Source organism: Pinus tabuliformis, chromosome 7, assembly GCF_031772625.1.
Source record: "Pinus tabuliformis cultivar Carrire ecotype Pingquan chromosome 7, CPIR1, whole genome shotgun sequence".
NCBI classification, from domain to species: domain Eukaryota; kingdom Viridiplantae; phylum Streptophyta; class Pinopsida; order Pinales; family Pinaceae; genus Pinus; species Pinus tabuliformis.
Genome location: NC_142293.1, coordinates 719,494,262 through 719,514,737, shown reverse-complemented (window position 1 = coordinate 719,514,737; position 20,476 = coordinate 719,494,262). Strand labels below are relative to the sequence as shown.

Genomic DNA, 20,476 nt, shown 5'->3' with positions numbered 1-20,476 from the left:
GAAAGAGCCCAGCCAGTTCTTGATCCCGGGCTTATCATTCGAAATATTTTTTATGAATGCATGCAAGGTTTTCTGAAGCATCTTACATTAAAATTAAATTCTGATAATATTACTGTGATTATCGACACATTTTGTTGTTTAAGAGTCGTTAATCTGTAAATATTGTAATTATTTAGCTGATCTAGGGTTTTAGTTTTGTTTTTATGCACATATTATTTTCTGGGTTTTTTGTTTTCCATTTTGCAGGTTGCAGGTCTGAGAAGAAATCCAATTTTTGTAGGGTCTCTGTTTGGGTTGTTCAAGGGTTTCAAATATCAGTGGTTTTCAGATCTGGGGTTTCATTATTTGCAGGAAGTTTATTTTTATGTGCTCCCCATCAAACTCCAACGCTGCCCATTCAGTTGATCAAATCGCTCCTCATTGATAATCCGCATTTCAAAGAAAAGTTGCAGCCGTATTCTTTTTTGAGGCCCTTCTCAACCTGCGTCTTTTTCCACACTTCCTCCAGCAACTCTCGTTCAATCTTACTAATCCACAGCTCCTTTTGCTCGAAGCGTCATCCCTCTCTCTGCGTCCATTGCTTTCGCACGTAGTCTTTCAGTCATCCTCACGCACTCATTTTTTTTTTCTCGAGCTACCAATCCTGCAAGCGTTCCCTTCTCCGCCGTCACGAACCTGCAAAGACAAGACTACGTTTTAATTTTTACGGGCCAGGGTTTTGCGTTGAGTTTCATTATACACTGGATTTCTTATGCGTTCATTTTTCCTGCATTCATCATTGCTGCTCAACTTGCAGCCTTCTTCGCGTCCTCATACAGCCTCATCTCGCTGCACCCTTGCCAAACGCATCATTGCTGATCTCTGCCGCCGCCTCGTTCTCTCCTGCTGTTCGATTTCAAGGGTTAACACGTTTCTTTTGGTATATACGAGCCACCTGCAAACCTGCGTGGGCCTCTCTTCTTCCATGCTGCTGCTACATCCTCTGCGTCCATCATCGAGCTGCGATCTCCTCCATTTGCCTTGATCGATTTCCTTAGCTGCCGCCGGCAAGCCTGCAGAACGAATACCAGTTCGATTTTTTTTTTAAAGGGTTGTATTGGTGAAGTATAGTTTAACCTCTTCTGTTTTAGCCATTCGATTTTTTTTTAGTTTTAACGTGTTCCATATGCTTTTCATTTAGTTTATATCCATATGTTAGTTTTTTTTTTTTTAACTTTTATTTAGTGTTTGGTCTTAGATTAAAATATTTAGATTTTGTTTTTGTTATAGTTTAATTAAAATTTATTTTATTTTATTAAAAAAAATAGTTTAAAAAGATTTTTTTTTTTTAGGATTTTAATTATTTTCTGATTTTAGATTTAATAAATTTTTATTTTAGTCTTAGAGTTAGGTTTAAGATTTAAGTTATTTTATTTAGTTTAGTTTAGAATAAATTTGAGTTTTATTTTTAGAGGTTAGTTTTATTTTACTTTATAAAAATAAAATAAGAAAAAATAATAATAATAATAAAATTTAAAAATGTAAAAATTCAAAAAAAAAATCATAAAAGGCATAATTTAGTTAAATTTAAAACTTTTTTTTTTGTTAGACTTTAGATTTTAGTTTAGATTTAAATTTTGGTTTTAGTTTTGACATTTAGAATTTAAATTAAAAGAATTTAGTTTTATTTAAAAAAATAAAAAATAAAAAAATTTCCTTATAGTTTAGATTTTGATGTAATATCATTTAGATTTTAGATTTAAAAGTCTCATTTATTTAGTCTTTAGTTCGCTTTATCTGAAAAACATAAAAATATTTTGGGAAATTTTTTGCCTTGGCTCGGGAATTTCTTAGGTTTCTGCTGAGGCTAAATTTTTGATGTGGGAATTAATGTTTAACATGCTTTAATGTTCATCTGAAGATTAACTACATGAATGTGATCTCTGGTTAGCATTTTACGTGGTTGTTTAAAGCATTTATCTTTCGAAATTTTAATTGCTGGAATATCGTTATTGAATTTTAGTCGCTGGATCACTATTAAAGCATTGTGCATCTATCGAATATTTTGCATTACTTGAGTTATCTGATGGTAAATGATTGTTAATGAGTTCATCTTTCCGCAGCATTTTCATTCAGCCATTAACTCTATAAGGCACTGGTTTGTAAATTTAATAAAATCATTTTAGTGCTTGTTCCTTCGTGTCTCCCAACCCAACTGGTTCACAGTTGGTCATCCATTTCCCTATAGGGTCTACCCCCCTTAGCCGCTTGAGACAGGCTTAAACAGAGAGATCGGGGATCAGAGTCACAGCCCCCGGTCTGAGCGTTGTCGTGACAATCTGTGCGACAACACAGTTCACCATTCCACATCCGGAATTCAACTCCCTTTTACTTCTGCAAATGAGAGGGTCTGCAGCTGTCAGAAATAGGTTGTCCTCATAAGGTGCCGATATAAGAGGTTTATCATCCACAACGTTCGAGTAATGGTTTGGATTGGTTTCACTCCTAGTGAATCTCAGCTTCATTAGACAGCGATCAATCCTCTCATACCATGCCTGGGGTGTTTTGCTTCAATCCATAGAGGGCTTTCTTTCACCTACATACATGAGATTCTTGATCATGAATCTCAAACTCCTCGGGTTTTTCCACACCTGTGGACCTGCTACATGAGGGGAATGGTCCTCTTGTAATAATTTCCTTCGGTAGATCTCAGACATGTACTTTCATGCTCTTTTTGAATTCAGGCTTCCCTGTCACCATCTAACTCACAGACCTCCGGTGCTATGTGTCAATGGACATGGTCCCCAATGGACTTCTTATAACTTGATACAACCCTGAAATGAAAAACATCTTTGAAAAATCTATTTTCAAACACGTACCTTTCCATCGATGAGTGCCACCCTGTAACCTTTGACTTCCATCGCTGAAATGGACACCAGGTTCTTCTTGTGATCAGGTACATAAAAGAGATTTTGTAGATAAATCGAGTTACCCTCATTCAATTGAGGGGTAAGATTCCCTACACCCTTTCCGGGATAGGTGGCATCAGCTCCAAGTATAATCCCACGATTGTTTCCATCTCTACCAAATTAGAGAGTGCACCCTTCTATCCGATGAAGTGCCTTGAAGCACTACAATCAATAAGCCAGATTCTCAAAGCATCTGAAGGAGAGGGCCAATAAAAGATAATGCTTCTTTATCTTATCAAAAACAACATTTGATTCTTCATACCTGGGGTTCCTTGCTTTCTTTGAAGAGTCGACCATTTCCTTGATGACCTGCATTACCTGTCATTCCTTTGATCATTGAAGATGTCCCTGGCATGATTGTTATCTTTATCAAGAGATGTGTCTGTGCCATTCAGACACTCCTTCGCATAATGGCCGAACTTATAGCAACCAAGGCATATGCCTTTCCCTCCACACTTAGATCCGAACTTCCCAATGAAGTGATCTTAGGTAAGCCATCAGAAACTTCCGCTACGCCATTCTGATAATATTCTGTGCTTCAACTTCACCCTTGGTGAATTTAGAAGAGAGGTGTGGAACTCATTGATCCTTTTGTCCTGTCCCAATTGTCTTCGGTGATTGCTTCCTTCTCTCTTGCTTGGGCATTGTCTTCACCTCAGCTCTGATACCATGTTAATTTTAGGTATGGTCTATGCTAGAGCAATTTATTTAAATTTTCACAGTTAGCAATCACATCAGCGTTAAAGTAAACTACAGATAGAACATAAATATAAATCGCAAAAGACAAGCCAAGACAAGAGGACACAAGATGTGGCGCTAGCCAGGGATAAACCCCAATGTGGGGAAACCCTTCATCAATTCTTCTTTTATGTTCTTCAAAGTTCAACAGAGAAAGAGAGAGAGATAGTACATTTACAACAAAGTCAATATTTTGACTTTTGATATCGCATGAGATCAATGGAAGACATATTGCTTCAACTGATTCTCTAAGGTGACTCCTTCACCTATCATAGTGCTGCCTTTTGTCCATTTGCTGCACATAACTGTGTGACACCACGCTGTACTGTCACATGTGTCGAACCTTGATCACTGAGCTACTCCTACTCACATCATCATGCTGCTCATTATTTATCATGCCCACTGTTTCATTCATCATCATACATCACTGCCTTGATGAGAGGATTATACACCATAACTATTCATTCTCATCATTTTCATGATGTCGAGACTGAGTCCTTTTACAGGTATACCAAGGATCTCTTGACCATCATCAAAATCTATTTCGTTATGCCAAGACTGAATTCTAGCATAATCTTCATTCAGTAGAGAGAATAGTTTTATCACAGCTGTTTATTGTGATATCGCTGTTACAGGTATGCCACCAAGGTTTCAATACAATATAACATTTCTTGAAACCTTCATCACTGCTTCTCCTTGTACCTATACTTCCAGTAATTCATTAATCCAAGTTCTCCTCACTGTGATTGCATAAGGAATGAAAACACCGAGATACATATTTATATGTTGAGGCTATTGTTCCTCAAGCACCTGAGTTGATGGTGGTTCCTAATGTTGACACCTAATCCTCAACGGATGGGTGAACTGGAACGTGAACAGTCATCAAGAAGATGAACTGTTCCGTCTCCTTCTTGTATATAAACAATAGTTCTCTTAATGAAATATCATCTCAGTTTTCTTCTGTTCAATGTGGAGTTACCCTGGCCTGACATGGTATCAGAGCACAGGTTCCAGGTTCTTAAAATAGCCGTAACTCCTTCATTTCTGCTTTTGTCCTCTGTCTCTCTGCGCATTGATTGCCTGCCTGAACGTTTGCCTGGCCAACGCATCTGCCTGAAACTTTTGCCTGACACTACTCTGCCTCTGTCGCTGCCCAGAGATGCATGTAACGTTTGCCTGAATGCACCAAACTGAATCGGATTTTGCAATTCATAGCACGCCACATACCCAGCTGCGTAGATATCATCATATCCGCATGCTCCGCTCTGCTTCCGCTCATTTAGCATAAGCCTTCTGATTTGGCATTACTACATGGTTTTCAAAACTTACCGCTCTCCATGACTGCTGGCTTCAACTAAGGACTGCGTTTGTAGCTTCTCGGCCTCAACCTGCATTGCAGAACAATTGCGCTGCTTTCCATACTCAACTCATCCACTGCACTGCGCTTTGGATCTCCAAGCCTGGATATCCTCCTATATAAATCATTTGGAAAACCGTCGGATGTTTTCTGAGTCGCCACGGCCTCCATCGAAACTGCTCTGAAAATTGGCGCCCACCGTGGGGCACGAACCCACGACCACTGCTTGTCATAAATCCCCATGTTACAAACTCGGGTCTCTTCATACAGAAAATTCCAATGCGACAAAATGTCCCAGGATCTCAAGCTCTGAAGCTGACGGTAGAGTGGGATGTCCCAGGATCGGCGTTCCAAGTCATTAAAAGCATTGGATACCACCGCCGAACAATCAAAGACATTTTCGCAGAACGCAACAGTTGCCAGTAACGCTGGGTATTACAAAGACTGCAAGGGCGTTGGTATTATGCAGTAAATTTTTTAAAAACTTCAGTATGGCGGTTTCTATATATCGTTGAGCAGTTTGTTAAATTCATGATATACGCAGTTTATATGATTCAAAGCGTTCAAAATATTGCGGTGTTTCCAGCATTACATATATATTTGATATATTGATATATATTGAAGTGATCCTTGAGAGTTTTTTTTTTTTCTCAAAACATAGTAATATTGCAGTGATATAAGAAATGCTGATATAAGAAATGCTGATGCAAACGTTAGAAGAAAATAAAGTGCATAAGGCTGTGGCATAAGGATTTTTTTTTTCAGCAGAAGTTTTTTATCAACAAAAGTTTTTTTTTTAGCAGAGATATTTTTTTACAGAATGCATTCAATCATTTCTATGGTAGGAATAGTTCTCACTGGCAAGGAGAACTATTCAGAATGGTCTCGGATGGTAAAACACACCCTCATCTACAATGAGTTGTGGAAAGGAGTGTGTGTCGGAGAAGAAGACAAAGACCCTGTGCAGCCTACATCAGATAAAGAACTTGTCATTTGGGAAAACAAGAACAGCAAAGCCTATGCATTGATCGCAGTATCTGTAAATGAAGAAGTAAGTCGTCATATTTCATCCTATTCCACTGCCTTTGAAGCTTTACAAAAGCTGAAAGAACTCTATGATACACATTCTGCACTTGAAGTTGTTCAGCTCATGATTAAACTCTTCACTCTTGAACTGAAAAATAATGATCCTCTTGCTCTTGCATCTGAAATAAAGTCTATAATGCATGATATTAAATCCACTAAGGTTGAGCTGGATATCTCTCTTATTGCCTTTCTCAAAGCACTCTATCCTACCTACTCCAATTATCTTGAGTCATTACAAGCAAATGGAAATCTTAAAGATATAACCTTTGACTCTCTTGTGAAAAAGTTTGCTGAAAGAGAGAAAGCCTTTGGAAAGAAAACAGTCCCTGAATCTTCTGAAGAGACTGTTTGCCTTGCTCATAAAGAAAAACATCCTGCTTAAGATTCTACAGGAGGAAGAGGTGGACGAAGAGGAAGAGGAAGATACTTCAGAGGCAGGGGGGGAGACATTCTCAAGCAGAAAAAGCAGATCTGCATTGCATTCGCTGCAAACGAAATGGATCACATGATGCTTCTACATGCAAGCTACCATGGGACAAAATTGAGTAGAGAAGAAATCAGCAAAAAGGTAAAACTGATGACACAGACAAAGGTAAAGCACCTGAATCCGCTCACTATATTGAGGCACAATGTAACATTGGAGTAAATGAAGATTTGTTTAATGCTTCACTTGCTTCTTCGAAAAATGACTGGTTGCTTGATTCAGGAGCAACCTGTCATATGACTCATAGGAAAGAATTTTTTGAAGATTTCACTGATAATGTTGATGGAGCAGTATACTTTGCAGATCAGTCAAAAATCAAGCCATCAGGGCTTGGCACAATCAGGCTTAAGCTGCCTGGTCTTCCAGACTTTCTTCTGGATCATGTTCTATATCTCCCACAGCTCAAGAGAAACTTGCTGTCCCTGGTTCACATCCGCCAGCAAGGTCACTCCATTCATATGTTTGATGGAAAGCTTGAGGTAAGAAAGGCATCTGACCACTCACTTGTCATGAGGGGTATAGAAGAAGAAAGACTTATTAAACTGCAAGGAACCTCTGCTCATGCACAACATTTCTCATATATTTCTCATCATGAAGAAGGTACACTTCCGTCAAGTTTATTATGGCATGCTAGATTTGGACATTTAAACTATGATAGTCTCCGCTTGTTGAAGAAAAATGGTGTTGCTGGTTTGCCTACAATTCCTAGAAAACATAAGCAATGTGATGCTTGCATTCTAGGAAAGCATAGCAAACAATCTTTTCATGATTCACATTCAAGAGCACATAGGAAGCTTGAACTCATTCATTCAGATTTATGTGGTCCAATGCCTGTTCCTTCTGCAAATGGAAATAAATATATCATGACATTTATTGATGATTACACCAGAATGTGTTGGGTTTATTTATTGAAGAACAAATCTGATGCTTTTCAAACATTCAAGAATTTTCATAAATGGATTGAAAATGATGCACAATCTCATATTGGGTCTATTCGCACTGATAATGGAAAAGAATATACATCAAATGAATTTGAACACTATCTTCGCCAACATGGGATTAAACATCAAACAACTGTGCCTTATAATCCTCAACAGAATGGTGTAGCTGAAAGAATGAATAGAACAATTTTGAATATGGTACGATCCATGCTTTTCTTCAAAAATGTAAAGACAATGTTTTGGGCTGATGCTGTTCTATGTGCTGCATATATAAAGAATAGATGTCCATCTAGTGCTATAAGAAACAAGACTCCTTATGAATTGTGGTATGGACATGTTCCTTCGGTAAAACATCTCATGATCTTTGGTTCCACCTGTTATGCTTTAATACCAAAGGTACATAGAAACAAACTTGGTGCTAGAAGTCGTAAGTGTATCTTCCTGGGGTATTCAAACACATCTAAAGCATACCGCCTCTATGATGAAGTAAATAAAAAGTTTGTTTTATCTAGAGATGTCATTTTTCTCGAATCATCCAAATCTGACAGTGTTGTTGAGCGGCAACTTGATCGCTTGGATAGATTCGCAAAACCAAAATCATTTCAAGAGTTTGATAATCAGATTCCACATCTTGAAGGGGGGATTCCTATACTAGATCAACATGTGGAATCTTCTTCTGAAGAACAATCTCCCCTGCATGACACTCCAACAACGGATGATGCTTTAAGTGATGTAATTGATAGAATTGGGAGACTCAATCTTGATTCAGACCCAACTCAATCAACAGAGCAGCCTGGACCATCTCAGAAAGGTCCCCCAAAGTGGCTGACAAAGACACTTGAAAGTGTTCATCCTGATGAAATTGGAAAAACAGGAACCAGAAATACAAACCGACAAGATGGAGGTGATGTAGATAACTCTAATTTACCTGTTGATATGGATGTTACTTATGATTGTGAATTGAACTTGTCTACAGATTTTGAACCAACTTCCTTCAAAGAAGCTGCTTCTCATGATGAATGGAAAGAAGCAATGCAGAAGGAGTATGATGCCCTCATAAAGAATGGCACTTGGAAGCTGGTTGATCCTCTATTTGGAACCAAACCAATTGGCTGCAAGTGGGTCTACAAGAACAAGTACAAAGCTGATGGCTCACTTGACAAGCACAAAGCTAGGCTTGTGGCAAAAGGTTTTGCACAGAAGGAAGGGGTCGATTATGAGGAAACTTTTGCCCCCACAGCAAAATGGGCAACCATCCGGACACTCTTTGCACTAGCTGCTCAGAACAGTTGGAAAGTCCATCAAATGGATGTAAAAACTGCATTCTTGAATGGAGATCTAAAAGAGAATGTTTTTATGTCCCAGCCTGAAGGATTTGCTGTGAAAGGACATGAACACAAAGTATGCAAACTTGTGAAGTCCTTGTATGGCCTCAAACAAGCACCACGAGCCTGGTATGAAAAACTAATTGAGCATCTTCTGAAACTCAACTTCAAACATTTTGATCTTGATGATGCAACTTTATTTGTCAAGAAAGTTGGCAAAACAGTTGTATATCTTGTGGTATATGTAGATGATCTTTTAATGACAGGGAACAATGAAAGCTATATTGCATCCATAAAGAAAGAATTAGGAAAAAGTTTTGAAATGACTGATTTGGGCTATGTTCATTACTATCTTGGCATTGAAGTAACCCAACATCCAAAATCCATATTTCTTTCTCAAAAGAAATACATTGGAGATTTGTTAAACAGATTTGGCATGACAGAGTGCAATCCTCTTTCTACTCCAATGGAACAAAACTTGAAGCTCACATCTATTGAAGGAAAGGAATTTGAGGATGCAACAAAGTATAGACAGCTTATAGGAAGTCTCATCTACCTCACTACTACCAGACCAGACATTTCATTTGCCGTTGGAATCCTCTCCAGGTTTATGCAAAAGCCTTGTGAGGGACATTGGTCTACTGCAAAAAGAGTTCTAAGGTACTTGAAGGGCACTCAAGACCTTGGAATCAAGTATACACAGGTGGACGACTTCAACTTGATTGGATACTCTGATTCAGACTTCGATGGAGACAAAGAAACTGGGGTATCTACTTCAGTATATGCTATGAGTCTTGGATCAGGAGCTGTCTCCTGGAGATCACGCAAACAATCAGTACTAGCAGATTCCACAACAGAAGTAGAATACGTGGCAGCAGCTGAAGCAACGAAAGAAATTGTGTGGCTCAGGAAAATTCTTGAAGACTTGCAGGTAAAACAAACACAATCAACTCCACTCATGATTGATAACACCTCTGCAATAAAGTTGGCCAAGAACCCAAAGTTCCATGATCGTACTAAGCACATCAATACTAAATATCATCTGATCCGACATCATGTTGAGGCCAAAACAATCCATCTCCGTCATTGTTCCACAAACGAGCAAATTGCAGACATCTTCACCAAAGCGCTTGGAAGAGAAAAGCTTGAAAGATTCAGAACAATGCTTGGACTCACCAACATCCCTTCAGATTAAGGGGGGGAATGTTGACACCTAATCCTCAACGGATGGGTGAACTGGAACGTGAACAGTCATCAAGAAGATGAACTGTTCCGTCTCCTTCTTGTATATAAACAATAGTTCTCTTAATGAAATATCATCTCAGTTTTCTTCTGTTCAATGTGGAGTTACCCTGGCCTGACACCTAAAGCGAGGTGCAGTCAAACCCTTTACTACGGCTTAGCTTCATGCGGAGATGACTGCGGCTCCTTTTCATGATAGTGGTTCTCTGCGGCTATAAGTCTTGACAGTGGTTTCTCTTTATACTTGCGGCTAACTGTGGTGCGTATATATTGTTGCGTATGTACAAGTGTTTCCATGAACATATAGAGTCTCCATGCTGTGTTTAGATGTCTTCATAACTGCGTATAAAGAGTCTTTATTACAGCGTATGATTGTCTCCCATTACAGCATATGAATGTCTTTCATGACTGCGGCTAAGTGTCTTCATTACAGCGTAAGAATTCCTTCCCTTACTGGGGCTAGGTGTCTCCATTTCCTCTACCTCTACCCCCTCCTTTGCCTCTATCTCCACCTCCTCCTCTACCTCTACCTCTTCCGATCCTATTTTTCTCACCATTGACATTGTGTACCTCTCCTTTACCTTCTTTAGCCATGATAAATTTTTCAGAACTAATGTAATTATCTTCTAATTCTTTTGGTTCCTCTATCAATGGATAATCAAAATGAGTTTCTTGTTCCTCTTCTTCACTGGGAATTTCTAATTCTTCTCCTAGAATTTGTTCACCAGTGGAAGATAGAAAAACTACTCCTGTAGTTGGGGATGTAGGATTTTCTTCTATTATAGCTTCAGTAGATGAAGTAGGTGAAGTTCTGGATTGGATTTTTGATCTTAAGACTCTAGGAAGTCTTTGTTGGCCTATGAATGGAATTCGAGTTTGAGTGGGTGGTGTGGAACTTCGAAGTCGTGGTGGAGTGAGCGGATTTGTGGGAATTAAGCTTCTTCCTCATCCTACAAATCTACCTCTAGAGTCTCTTTCCCTACACATATCATGTTTTTATTTGATGGTTTTTTTTTAACTTTTATTTGCACTTACCTGGCAACGATGCCAAAATGTTTAGTCAATTTAATGTTCTTAAATTGTAAGCATAAATTATCGACCAGGGCAGGTAAATTAATGAAGTGCAAGTGCACTGTATGTGCTAGAAGTTGTTTATGTCGTTAAAGTGATTATGTTATTGTTATCTAAATTAACGTCGAATTCTAGAATCAGTGTTGAGACGATGTTATTATCTATACTAGCATGTTATTTCTAAGATTTGTTAATAGATTACTCTAAATGATATTTCTAGAATTAGTTTTGATTGAATTGAGCTTTTAGAATGGTTGGATATTGATTTTAACTCTTTTTAATGAATGTGTTAAGTTAAATCTTCTTTTCAACTTATCAATTGTTTTTGGACTTCTATGTTGTAGCTAAACAAGGCTAATTATGAAAGTATGAAATGACATAAAGAAAATCTTATTTTATCAACTTGGAAAATGAAATATGCTTGAGTTCAGATGTTGAGAAAGACTGTTACTCTTATCTACTGCAACTTTATTCAATGCAAAAGCAAAACAGAAACAAGATTACTAAGCTATGAAATAACTAAGCTATGAATGAAACAAAATTACTGAGTTATGCTAGGTATAAATCAAACGAAATAACTGAGTTTATGCTAGGTATGAAGCAAACGAAATTAATGATACAGAGATCAATTAAGTGAACCTAGTCGTGAACTTCATTGAACTGTATCTTAAAAACATGAAAACAGGACATCCATGAATTAAATCTATGAAACAAAAGATAATCTATTTGCAGTGAATCAAAACCTGATCCACGTGCAGGGACCCTCCATGAGGTAGTCAGTCGCCTTAAATCAACAGCACATAAAATATATGAACCAAGATCTTTGCATTAAACGGAAAAGAGTTTCTATGGGATGCTTCAAAATTACATACTGTGGTGCACCCGTTACTTAGAGCTGCCATTGTTTTTATAGAGTTTTAATTAACAATATGAGAAATTCAAGCCTACAGGACTTCGCTACAATCCTTATTAAACTAAATCATATCGCTTATTTGTCGATTTTCTATTGAAAAAGCAAATCGATAATATCTCTTGAAACTCGGACTCTGTTCTAGCACGCTATCTTGCGGTTGACTGTCATGGTTGACTGTGTTGTAGTGCGGATATCCTGATGAATTAGCTCGAGTAAACAAGAAGAAATCCATTAGAGGATCATTCCCTATCTACCCATATACTCCTTTGCTGAGTTGGCGCACTCGAACCCTGTCAACAATGGAAGTAGTTGTAGATCTGTGGATTAGTTGTAGAATCATGTCAATTTTGTAGCTGCATGTAAAATTTAATAAAACAATAAGGCATATTGAAAAAATATGAAAATGAGGACATATAAATGTTTACCTTATCAAAACCTTATGTTTATTGCATTTATTTGGATGATAGCGATAGAAAAAAGGAGGTAAACATGAACAAAAAGGATGTCAAGATAAAGCAGTTCTTGGACTCTACAGGATTTTGCTTTAAAATTAGTGAAGTGAGACTTGGTTACCCTCATATAAATCCAGGAGAGTCTCACTCACTTATTCATCATCACATTCTCTCTTTGGAAGTGTGCACTAGCTATTATTGTTTTTCTACTTGTTTGTAGTGTAATTATATGGAGCGAATTGCCTATTGAGGAGTTTTGCATGAGGATACTTCTTTAGGATTGATAGAAGAGATTTTTGTGGAATGTTGTAAGTTTATCGTTCATTTTTCCTCCATTTTTCCGTGTTATATTATGTGAATTAGGGTTTCTATGTGTGCCATGTTAAAATTGTAATTATTTTCTTGAAATCTTGATTCTTCATGGTATGTGAAATTGTTTTCCTTGAATCCTTCATGATAGCTTTGATATATGCATCTTTTGAACTTAAAATCTATCATCTAAGGAAGTCACTAGGGTTTCTAAATAGATAATTTTGCTCTCTCACCCTCTTCATCAACGTCGTCCTCATATAAATTTCCCTAAAAGACTCCATTGCTCAATTAGATCAAGGCACTAGTCTAGTAGGTGTTTTTTTTCTTTAAATCTCGCCTATTTATTACTGCAATAGAGTGTTACATGAGATATTATGTTGTTCTATTGGTATGCCCACTGGGAAACCAGACCAATAGTACAGACAAAGAATCTTAAGATTGCAAATGTCTCTTTTCAGCAGTTTGGACGACAAAAATAAGACATAATATTTGAGTGCATACATAGACATGAGAGAAAAATTGTGGGAGCTCTGCTTGACAAAGGAAGTGTGACTCATCTGAGACAAAAATGAGCTACCCATCACAGTTAAGACAAAAAAAGAAGCTTTGCAAAGACCTGTAAGTGCTACGCAGAGAGCCACTGGTGAGGAGAGACACTACTAAGTTGATTTGGTTGCAGTGCGAGCCAATGGATCAAAGCCATCTTCAATGGAATCGCACTTCCTCCATGTTACCATTTGACCAAGGGACATATCTATGAGAATAAGTAGTCAACAAAAATGAAGGACCGTAAGAAGAGCCTTCCATCCACTAAGCATGCTAAGAAAAGCCTATATAGAACCTTGCAGGAGCATATCTTTCGCCACAGAGTTGTTGCAAAGCACTGTTAGCAATTGAAAGCCCCCACCAATTCACCCCGTCTACACCTCCTCAAAAGCAGCGTAGCATGATCCAGGCAAGCCATGCGTACAAGAAGGAGAATTCCTTGTCAGGAACCATGAATTTCAAGAAACTTCGAAAGGATGCTTGTAATGACCATAATCAACTGGGTCGAGTTCACCATTTTGAGATTCCAATTCCAGGAGTGACAGAGCCCCCGTTGAGAATTGGAATTGTCAGTGGATACAGGGGGGAGACGGGTAATTATCTCTATACGTAGAGCCGAGCTTAGCATACAGAAAGTGATCATACCAGACCTACCCTGCGGGAGCCATTGGTAAACCATCTGAGAGTCGCTTGTGAGATAAAGGACATTCAACGTTGTCTGCTCATCAAGAGGAAGCCAAGCATCCTTTGTGAGAAGCGCACCATTACCATGCAACATAGAGGCCAAGACAGTACCCACAAACCCCATACTTTCAGAGGAGTAGGAATGGTGCAGAGGACGACTGCAACATTGCTACTCCATCAATGCGAGGACCAGTGTAGACCAACGAAAGGACCAACCATCGAATGGAGAGAAATGAATAGGAATGTGGGCATGGTGGGAAGAAGATGCAAACATTGCAGAGCAGAGAATTGAATATACCTGATAACGCTCCTAGCTTGTAAATAGAGCAAAACAAGTGGGCGGGTTGGCTATGAAGCTACCCATACGCCACCTCCTTGAATACCCATTCTAATAATAATGAACCACCATGATTACTCTGTGTGTTACGAGGGGGAGCTTGTACCAAGATGTGAGCAAAGAGAGTATGCCCATTGCTATGTATTGAAGCCATATGTGCCAACCCACTGTAGAAATTCTGCAAATTCTCTACAAATCTACCTCTAAGGCCATGTAGAAAATTTGACTGTAGATTAACCTGATAATGCAATATACCAAAGCAGAATACTATACTCTACTTCTACTATCAATTTGCTTTGCGGAAGCTTAAAGATCAAGCTGAATCAGAGCTGAACACATAATCAGAAGAAGAAGAATCAATACACATGAAAATACTTTGGAGAAAGCCTCTGCTAAAAATCCCACTATCTGTATTATCATACAAGGTGGAAATATATTAGAATTATGCAAAGCCTTAGCTCTCATAACTAGCCAGCTCTCAATACAATCCCCTTGGATGCTCACAGGCAAACTTGGCTTCTCACAAGCCTTCTCCTCTACCATCCAAGCTCCTATTTCCTTGCGCAGTTCCTCTGGGATGATCTCCTTCACCTAGTGGAACACTGCTCTAACACATTGTCAGAACTGCGCAATCCTCAAGGAACTTTACCTTGACTGCATGCATGAGTTTCCTTTATAGGAAAACACATGCAACTGATAGTACTCTGTTCTTGACATTTAGCTCAACTGGGTCTTTCTCAGAATAGACATCCATGAGTTTCTGATGAGGGAATCTTCAGTTATCTGGAGTACACTGGGTGATTGCATGCATGCATCAACTGACTGATAACTCACAATTAGTTCCTGAAATAGTTTGGAATTAATTTAAGTGGATTTAACTCAGTAAACTGAGCTAACTAATTACAACTCAAATATAACAAAACCTTATCTCCTTAATTAAGGGATAATCTCTTTAATTTAAGGGATAACTCTTGCATGACTTCAGAAAGACTTCTAACTTGAATTTCTCCAACTAATTAATCCATAATGAATTAATTAATTATTTCCAGCAGCTGGTGAGACTAAATTTGATTTTAATTCACAATTTTAATTTAAGGGCAAATTAAAATTGGAATTTTTGGATTCTATTTTTATCATTTCTTGTTGCTATTTTCGACACCCACTGTGGGATTCACGAGAGCTAGATGGTTGTCAAATCCAAGAGTAGTGCGCACGATTAACTTAGGTGGCATGAATTATCACCTGCGGTGGGGGATAATCTAGTAGGTGTTGATCAACCTCTTCTCTATACATATTTTCTCTCTTCTCTATAATTTCTAGGTATTTAGGGTTAGGGTTAAGATTAGAGTTAGGATTTTTCTTGAAATTGTGTTTAATAGCAATTTTATTTGATGTGTTATTTCCCTCTTAATAGGGATTGCATTTAATAACTTAAAAAGACAAAATCTAGCATTAATTGTGTGGTAAAACCCTATAATTAGGGCTGATGTCATCTTTCTTATTGTTGTTTTATGCATGTTTCAGCCATAAAAACTCACTTGCCTATCCTAAAACTTTTTTACCTAATCGATAGCCTCTTTATTGACTTATACTTGAAGGCTATTTCTTCTTGTTTCCATATGACATTGTATGTCATATCATTGAATATCTTTCAAACCCTAACTTATAATAGTACATTAATCTATCTAAGAGGTCTTGGGAAAGGATACTTGAACCCTGGCAAAGATTATCTTAGACTTCTAGGGTCTGCCAGTTTCTTTTCCCCTATCATAAGACCTTGCATCACCTTAAAGACTTGTTGAATATCTTTAGGTGACCTTCAGGGAAACCTGCCTTGTATGATTTATTTCACCACTAAACCACTGGAGAAAGGTCATTGAGGTGACAACGATGGCTGAACTCTTGTTGCCATAAGGTCTAGATTTGCCTAGTGGGACTTTGCTTTAGGTCCTGCTGGATTCTACGTTAACAAGACACAATAAAATTGCATACCAAGAAATTTTGAAGATGTCTCTAAGGTAGAAAGTAATTTTTAAAATTAATTCAATTAAAATAAAAATTGTTTTTTATTATATCGCTTCACTGTGTCCTTGAGTGTAACAAACTTTATATTCTGGGTGACCTGCTAAGTGAATATTTAAAAATACAAAGTGATCCGTATATCTGATAGACTAAACACACACTATGCAGTCCATACTGAGAAGATACAACTTATTTTCAGTACGTTTGATCAGTTTTGTAGAGTTCAATTCGTAGCAAATCCTATATGCCAGAAAGCAAAACAGGGACTGGGTTTACTAGAACCCAACCAGGACTTGACCCTAATAGGATGGGGTAGCTCTTACGGACCTTGTTCACATTTAGTGATTAACTTGTTTGCTTTCTCGCCCATTGGGATACACCGAATGGTGGACATCTTGCAATGGAACATCTTGCAATGGAAAGCATTTGTTGACCAATATTGGGGCCATGCATGGCAGTCCCTCCAACTTAACACCATGTTTCTTTGGAGACAGGTCAACACCATATTTCCTTGTAACAGGGCAGGTCTACTGATTCTCCTGATTTGAGAAAACAATAGAAAACAAAAACCCACGTTTTGCTTTCTCCGCCATAATGGCTCTACAAGATATGTGCCTCAATCAATAAAGAGGAGGAATGGATCATAAAAATATATGTGCCTCAATCAATAAAGAGGAGGAATGGATCATAAAAATACAAACAAAAATGTAGCTGATCTCTGGTACGTAAAAGCCATAATAAACCAATATCATAAAGCTGACTGCTTGCTAACTACAAATTTTATCAAATAGAAATGGCCGGTATGCATGGCTAATTTGTAGATGGCATATATAGATATTATTAAACTGAGTTGTTTTTGGTGTTATTTTTTGGATTTTTCGGCGGCAGAAAAATTTGAGTTGAAATCTTGATTTGTGTTATTTAAACTGGTTTTTTTTTACTGTATATATGGATTCAGCGCCCTGAACAATCCCTAGGGCACTTCGATTATGCAGGGGTTACCTATCAAACCTTTGATTTCAATAAATTCCTACCAGATTTTAAAAAAATTAAACCCGAAAAACCCACCAGAAAAACTTTCAAAAAACCTCGCTAAAGACAACTCGTTATTAAACTTCCCACCCATATATCACAAGATTGGATAACAATACAGTTGTGATAAATAATGTTGTGCAGACATGGATCATAGGCAAATGGGCAGGTTACAAAGAACAAATGTGGGCACCTTCAGGAACTCACTTCTACCAGTTTACTCTTCCAAAGATTATTGAATTCAGGAAAGATTGCAAGTATGGAGATTCATCGGCACTTAAATTACCAGACACTGCGAAAGGCGTTAATAGTTGTGAGGTATGAAGATTTCTGTTTTAGAATATTCGCTTTCAAAATATCGTATCAGGGTTTATTACTGCATGCATGTTTGCCTCGAGTGTAGGGTTCGGGTGCAAATCAGTTCTCTTCAAAATGCACTGCAGTTTTCTGACTGAAATTGCTTTGCATGCGAGTTTTTTTGCAGTATACTATGCCAAGAAGAGTAGTACACGCATGCCATGCAGGAGGGGTGATACATGTCCTTGAAGGCTATGAGCATCATGAAGTTGGGGCAATCGATGTAGATCGTCTTGATACTGTATGGGACGCAGCAATGAAACATGGATTCAGACCTCCTTCACGGAGCAGCAAAATTCACTTTTGATTTTCTCGTTTCTCTTTCTATGGAATGGAAGGTTGGTTTGATAGTTTCAGATTTTCAGTATCTATTTCAATGCCCACTTGCTCGTCAAGTAATTAATCCACTGAAGCTATCTAGACTTATCCAAGCTGTTTATTTCGTACTAGACTGCCCACCTATTCTAATGTATTACTCTCAATGATTCAGTTTGATTTTTAACATGCAATTAGCCATGAATGATAAAAGTTATAAAAACTGTTTCGTACTTTAATTATTTTAATAAAAGTCATAAGAATTGTTTCCTACTATATGCATGGTCCCACTCGTGATTGGGAGCATGTTCCAAATAATCAATCTTAAAATCAGATAGGATCTCAGCCTTCCACGACGAGAGTGCAGGTCTTATCTATGCTAGCTATGTTTTTAGAAATGCAAATACCAAACTATTTTAAGAAACATGGGAGGGAGAGATTTTAATTATAACTCTTTTATCCATATAAATAAAAACAGTTAGTATATATTTATATATATGGAATTTTTCACTTTTTGTTTTTTTAATTTTGAAATATTTTATATAAAACTAATATTGAAATTTTATTTATTTATTAAAATATTATTTATCCACTTTAGGAATCACATATTGTTCTTTTATTGAATAAGGATTATATATATATATATATATTATAGATATTGAAATAATTTTTTTTGTTAATTAATATATTTTTAAATGGCTTATGTAATATTAGGGGCAATTTAATTGGTGATCTAAATAATGTGAAATCTGTGAAAATTAAGAGATCCAAGACTCAAATACCTTATTTGTGACCTTGTTTACGCAGAGGAGAACAAGTCGTAGATCCCTAGAAATTTACTAGTAGTTAAAGTTACGGGCAGTTTAATTGGTGATCCAAGTAATGTGAAATCTGTGAAAACTAAGAGATCCAAGGTTCAAATATCTCATTTGTGACCTTGTTTAGGCAGAGATTTACTAGTAGTTAAAGTAGGTTGCTGGGTTCCTCTAGGATACAAAAAAATGTTGTGTGTCAACTCCATATTGAACACTGAGTAATTACAAATTTCCCTCTAATTGGATTGTAGAAACACCTTTTTACATAATAAATAAGTTTATTCAATTAATTTGATACTATTTATTTTAAAAAAAGAAAAGAGTTTATCTCAATAAAACCAATATGAATTTATTAGACCGTGCAATCCAATGTTAGTTATAAATTTTATACATCGTAGAAATATTCATTAATATTATGACCATTATTAAGATGACCAACTAACTTTCAATTATGGGAGTAGCTTAGACCATATAATGACTCTCAACATAAAGTAGGTCATTAATGATTGCATTTAAAAAACATGGTTATATAGAAGTAATCAATGATATTGCATACGAGAGTTTACTAAGAAAATACATAGATGAAATGAATGAAACAGTAGGATGGAAAGGGAGCTTAAAGAATCTTACACTAGAGATCATGGAAATTTACAATGCTTTAATGTTTTATGTTAGAGGCAGTGGTGAAAGGAATACAAGTGTGAACATGAGAGGTAGCCACAAGATTCTTATATTTAGAGATCACGGAGATATAAACTACTTTATATTTGAGGTAGTCATAGCTCCAATGTTTAAATTTAAGATATACATAAACACATAAAACATATTGGCTTCAAAGTAATAAGGTTCTAACATTAAAATACTAACTTATCTAGTATTTCAATGGAGGTTTGTAGCATTCTTCTCTTAGTACTTAGTAAAGTTGTAGATTGTTTTTAAGTTTTAAAATTATAGTATGTTTATATGTAACTAACCTAGTGTTTTTGATTGAAAGGGTTTGGATCCATCGGTGAAAAGCCAAGGGTTTTTGATTAGTGGGAAAAGTTCAACTTTCACATGGACCTTTTTAAAGTCATGGCATCACCTTGAGGTGGTGGTGAAATGTGTGATTGCACCTTCAAAGATTATATTAAATTGCCTTGTGACTTATGAACACAAGCCCACCCTCGCATCCTTCAAATTCGAAACTTTGAGATATTAGCTCAACTTCTTGTGATTAACATTGTTGGACATTTGGTTGAAATATTGAGAGATTAGCTCAACTTCTTGTGACTAACATTGTTGGACATTTGGTTAATTCAATGACAACTGGTGCTTGGCTTTCATCCCTTTGGTTGAGGCATATTACTGTATGTGGTTGATTTGACTATGGATGCCATCAACCAATATGGAGAAGCATCTCTTGGGTTTTTGTGCATGATTTACCTTGGGAAAAAAGGTAGATCAATATTTTTTATTTAGGTGTTGTAAGAATTATGAATGTTTTTATTTATTGTGTA

General features: G+C 37.1%; 1 pseudogene across 1 annotated transcript in view; it reads left to right on the top strand.

Moving 5' to 3' along the window:
• Positions 1-18,438, top strand: part of LOC149249552 (very-long-chain aldehyde decarbonylase GL1-1-like) — a 129,590-nt pseudogene extending 111,152 nt beyond the window's left edge. The window contains exons 10-11 of the transcript XR_016266786.1: positions 17,635-17,808; positions 17,975-18,438. The product of XR_016266786.1 is annotated as a very-long-chain aldehyde decarbonylase GL1-1-like (transcript). The remainder of the gene's footprint in view (positions 1-17,634; positions 17,809-17,974) is intronic.
• The last annotated feature ends 2,038 nt before the right edge of the window (positions 18,439-20,476 follow it).